The sequence below is a fragment of the Nematolebias whitei genome, chromosome 7 (genome assembly GCF_014905685.2).
Source record: "Nematolebias whitei isolate Nwh7 chromosome 7, NemWhi1, whole genome shotgun sequence".
Taxonomy (NCBI): Eukaryota; Metazoa; Chordata; class Actinopteri; order Cyprinodontiformes; family Rivulidae; genus Nematolebias; species Nematolebias whitei.
Window position 1 is genome coordinate 1,495,427 of NC_056504.1, and position 5,399 is coordinate 1,500,825.

At 50.0% G+C, this 5,399-nt stretch overlaps 1 protein-coding gene across 1 annotated transcript in view; it reads left to right on the top strand.

The window, feature by feature from the left end:
- The window catches only part of LOC119412087 (calcium-dependent secretion activator 1-like), a 780,001-nt gene that overhangs the window by 542,297 nt on the left and 232,305 nt on the right, over positions 1-5,399 (top strand). The gene's annotated exons all lie outside the window — the stretch shown is intronic.

The window sequence follows — 5,399 nt, forward strand, 5'->3', positions numbered from 1 at the left end:
AAACATCCATCCATCCATCCATTTTCTTCCGCTTATCCGGGGTCGGGTCGCGGGGGTAGCAGCCTAAGTAGGGAGGTCCAGACTTCCCTCTCCCCAGCCACTTGGGCCAGCTCTCCCGGGGGAATCCCGAGGCGTTCCCAGGCCAGCCGAGAAACATAGTCCCTCCAGCGTGTCCTGGGTCTTCCTCTGGGCCTCCTTCCGGTGGGACGTGTCCGGAACACCTCACCAGGGAGGCGTCCAGAAGGCATCCTAAACAGATGCCCAAGCCACTTCAACTGGCTCCTCTTGATGTGGAGAAGCAGCGGCTCTACTCTGAGTCCCTCCCGGATGATCGAGCTTCTCACCCTGTCTCTAAGGGAGAGCCCAGACACCCTGTGGAGAAAACTAATTTTGGCCGCTTGTATCTGAGATCTCATTCTTTCGGTCACAACCGAAAGCTCGTGACCATAGATGAGGGTAGGAACGTAGATCGATCGGTAAATTGAGAGCTTCGCCTTTTGACTCAGCTCTCTCTTCACCACGACAGACCGGTACAGCGCCTGCTTCACTGCAGACGCTGCACCTATCCGCCTATCGATCTCACGCTCCACTTTTCCCTCATTCGTGAACAAGACCCCAAGATACGTGAACTCCTCCACTTGGGGTAGGACCTCCTCCCTGACCCGGAGAGGGCACTCTACCCTTTTCCGCCTTGGATTTGGAGGAACTGATCTTCATCCCGGCCGCGTCGCATTCAGCTGCGAACCACTCCAGCGAAAGCTGTAGATCACGATCTGATGAAGCCAATAAGACCACGTCATCTGCAAAAACAAACTCCCACGCACCCTCCAGGACGCTGCTGAAAGTGTAGAGCTGGTCCAGTGTTCCACGGCCAGGACCAAAACCGCACTGCTCCTCCTGAATCTGAGGTTCAACTGTCCGACGGACCCTCCTCTCCAGAACTCCCAAATAGACCTTACCAGGGAGGCTTAAGAGTGTGATTCCCCTGTAGTTGGAACACACTCTGCGGTCCCCCTTTTTGAATAGGGGGACCACCACCCCGGTCTTCCAATCCAGGGGAACTTCCCCCGATGTCCACGCAATATTGCAGAGTCGCGTAAGCCAAAACAACCCTACAACATCCAGAGCCTTAAGGAACTCTGGGTGAATCTCATCCACCCCTGGGGCCCTGCCACTGAGGAGCTTTTTAACCACCTCGGTGACCTCAGCATCAGAGATTGGAGGACCCGACCCAGAGTCCCCAGGCTCCGCTTCCTCAGTGGAAGACGTGCCGGTGGGATTGAGGAGGTCTTCAAAGTATTCCGCCCACCGACCCACAAAACCTCCCGAGTTGAGGTCAGCAGTAGACCACTCCCACTATAAACAGTGTTGGTGGCGTACCGCTTTCCCCTCCTGAGACGCCGGATGGTGGACCAGAATCGCCTTGAAGCCATGCGGAAGTCGTTCTCCATGGCCTCTCTGAACTCCTCCCATGCCCGAGTTTTTGCCTCAGCCATCACCCGAGCCGCATGTCGCTTGGACTGCCGGTACCCATCAGCTGCTTCCGGGGTCCCACAGGCCAAAAAGGCCCGATAGGACTCCTTCTTCAGCCTGACAGCATCCCTCACCGACGGTGTCTACTATCGGGTTTGAGGGTTGCCGCCGTGACAGGCACCGACAACCTTGCGGCCGCAGCTCTGGTAAGCCGCCTCGACAATAGAGGCACGAAACATGGTCCACTCAGACTCAATGTCCCCCACCTCCCTCAGAACATGTTCAAAGTTCTCTAGGAGGTGGGAGTTAAAACTCCGTCTCACAGGAGACTCTGCCAGACGTTCCCAGCAAACCCTCACAATACGTTTGGGTCTGCCAGGTCTGACCGGCATCCTCCCCCACCATCAGAGCCAACTCACCACCAGGTAGTGATCAGTGGACAGCTCTGCCCCTCTCTTCACATGAGTGTCCAAGACATGTGGCTGCAGATCAGATGAGACCATGACAAAGTCGATCATCGAACTGCTGCCTATGGTGTCCTGGTGCCAAGAGCACATATGGACAACCTTATGCTTGAACAAGGTGTTCGTTATTGACAATCCATGACGAGCACAGAAGTCTAACAACAGCACAGAAGTCTAACAACAGAACACCACTCTGGTTCAGATCGGGGGGGGGGGGCGTTCCTCCCAACCACACCCCTCCAGGTCTCACTGTCATTGCCCACATGAGCATTGAAGTCCCCCAGCAGAACAAGGGAGTCCCCAGGAGGTGCACTTTCCAGTACCCCCTCCAAGGACTCCAGAAAGGGTGGATAATCTGAACTGCCGTTTGGTACATAAGCACAAACGAAAGTCAGAACCCGTCCCCCCACATGTAGGCGGAGGGAGGCCACCCTCTCATCCACTGGGGTGAACCCCAACACACATGCACCAAGTTGGGGGGCAATGAGTATGCCCACTCCTGCTCGGCGCCTCTCACCAGGGGCAACTCCAGAGTGGAAAAGTGTCCAGCCCCTCTCAAGGAAACTGGTTCCAGAGCCCGAGCCATGCGTAGAGGTGAGTCCAACTACTTCTATCCGGAACCTCTCAGCCTCACACACCAGCTCAGGCTCCTTCCCCGCCAGTGAGATGACATTCCACGTCCCAATAGCCAGCTTCTGTAGCGGAGGATCAGACCGCCAGGGTCCCCGCCCTCAGCCACCACCCATCCCACATTGCACCCGACCCCTTTGGCCCCTCCCACAGGTGGTGAGCCCATGGGAAGGGGGACCCACGTCTCCTCTTCGGGCTGTGCCCGGCCGAGCTCCATGGGTAAAAGCCTGGCTACCAGGCGCTCGCCCACGTGCCCCACCTTCAGGCCTGGCTCCAGAGTGGGCCCCCGGTGACCCACGTCCGGGCAAGGGAACACTAGGTCCATTTATTTGTCTCATCGTCGGGGTCTTTGGGCTGCAGTTTGTCTGGTCCCTCACCTATTATTTGGAATGGTAAACACCCCAGATTAAAAAAAAAAGCATTCCTTCAAAGACCTAAACAGTCAGGTGGAATAGCCTTGCCCAACTTTCAAAATTACTACTGGGCAGCTAACATCCGAGGACTGCTTCACTGGTAGCACTTTCATTTGGATCCTTCACCTCCAGTCTGGGTGTCCATGGAGGTTCATGCTGGAGGTACTGGAACTGCTCTTCTGGAAAGAATTTTGGTACTGTAGTGAACCTGATCTGACCCTGATCTGACCCAGATGACCTCAAATCTATCAGATGGACAGGGACTGTTATTTCATTGATCTGAATACAGTCTGAGCCATCTGGTGACTTTCTTTCTTGAATTAATCAAGAAGAAAAGACAATTTTTATAATCATCACTGTTTTACAAATGTTTGATAATCAAATTGTGTTAGTTCACTCAATGTTACAGGTTGAAGAGAACTACTCATTTTTATTTTACATAAACAGTAAGTAATGATTTTTATTCCTCATTTAAAGAAGAAATCAGGTTAATATGCATTTCTTGATTTTCTGTCTGAAATGAGCCAAGTTTTGTAAGTATGTGAAAGGTCGGTTTTCGGTCAACTAAAATGTTTACCGAGAAAGATGTCATGTTTAAACTTTTGCAGAAGATTATAAGTGTGAGACTCCACGAAGTCTGAAGTCCTACAATAATCTTTCTGTTTGTTACTAAACAATCCTTGACTTTTAATAACATCTTACATCATACACCACACCTCTATTCCTGGTCCATCGACCAATCAAAAGCTCTCAAATGAACCGGAAGTCGACCCATTTAAAATGTGGCAACTTCCCAGTTCATGTTAGAATTCAGGAGAATTCCAGAGAATTCCAGAGCCTGAGGAGATGAAGAACTACAGAGTTGCTGGAGTTGAAAGATTCTGTTAGAGTCTGAGAAGTTCTGAAGAATGAAAGGAGTTCAGAGTTCTTGGGTGCAAACGCGTTCAGGATGATCCAGAGACGTTTTGGGATTATAACTTCTGTTTGAACAAACCACACACGACTATCTAAGGATTTCAGCTGCTCTCAACGGAGACGCTGAAAAAGTCTGGAGGATTCTCTATCGAGCTGATCTACGTCAACCAGGTAACAGTCTCCTCTTCGACTAAAGTGTACCGGAGGCAAGCTGAGATCTGATGAAGCGTGCACGTTCTGGACAAACAGATTAATTCCCTCACATATCTCTCTGTAAGATAAATCTCCATTTCATCTTAAACTCTTCTCTCTCTTCTAAAATCAGTACAGATATCTTAGGAATATCTGAAGCAAAGTCCTCGATCACCGCCGAGTGATTCGAAGTTCATTTTCTGTGAAACTTGTCTGTTATTATTTTCATATTTTGCCAAATTAATGTAAATGTTTGATGTTAAACTTTGATTCTGAAAATAAATGACCGCATTCATTTTGATGGGTCAAAGATAAATAACGTCTCTCGTTACATTTCTGTTAAATTCAATGCACGACATTACACAGTCAGAAAGATGAGGAACTCGTGAATATTGTATGCATATATATCTCATATATTGTCATACTACAGTACAAACACCAGCATCTTCACCAACTTTTATAGATGCACCATTGAGAGCCTGCTGACAGGCTGTATCACAAGGTGGTACGGGAACTGAACAAGTCAGAGCCAGAAAGCTTTACAGAGGGTGGTGCAAAGAGCAGAGGACATCACTGGTAGCAGTCTCCACACCATCCAGGACATCTACCACAGCCGATGTCTGTGTAAAGCATGCATCATCATTAAGGACCACACCCACCCAGCACAAGGACTCTTGCGTCTACTACCCTCAGGCAGACGATACAGGAGTCTGCCATCGTGTACAAAAACACTAAAGGACAGCTATTACCCACAAGCTGACAGATTACTGAACTCTTGATAAATAACACTGTACAAACTGGCAATAACTAACTAATAATTCAACCTCAATGTCACTACATGGCAGCACGGTGGCGCAACTGGTAGAGCTGCTGCCTCTCAGCGAGCAGGTCCTTGGTTCAAACCTCGGTCCAGGGGTCTTTCTGGGTGGAGTTTGCATGTTCTCTCCGTGCATGCGTGGGTTTTCTCCTGGTGCTCCGGTTTCCTCCCACAGACAAAAAACATGCATGTTAGGCTGATTGGTAACTCTAAATTGTCCCTAGGTGTGAATGAGAGAGTGAATGTTTGTTTGTCTCGTTTGTCTCTATGTGGCCCTGTGATGGACTTGCGACCCGTCCAGGGTGTACCCCGCCCCTCGCACAGTGATTGCTGGACATGGGCACCAGCGACTCCCGTGACCCAAAATGGATTAAACGGGTAAAGATAATGGATGGATGGATGGATGGATGGATGGTCTTCCAGCTGTTCGTTATATGCTCAATTTCCTTTTTTCCAGCCACTTATTGCTACTTGTCCCAACTTTTTTGGGATTTG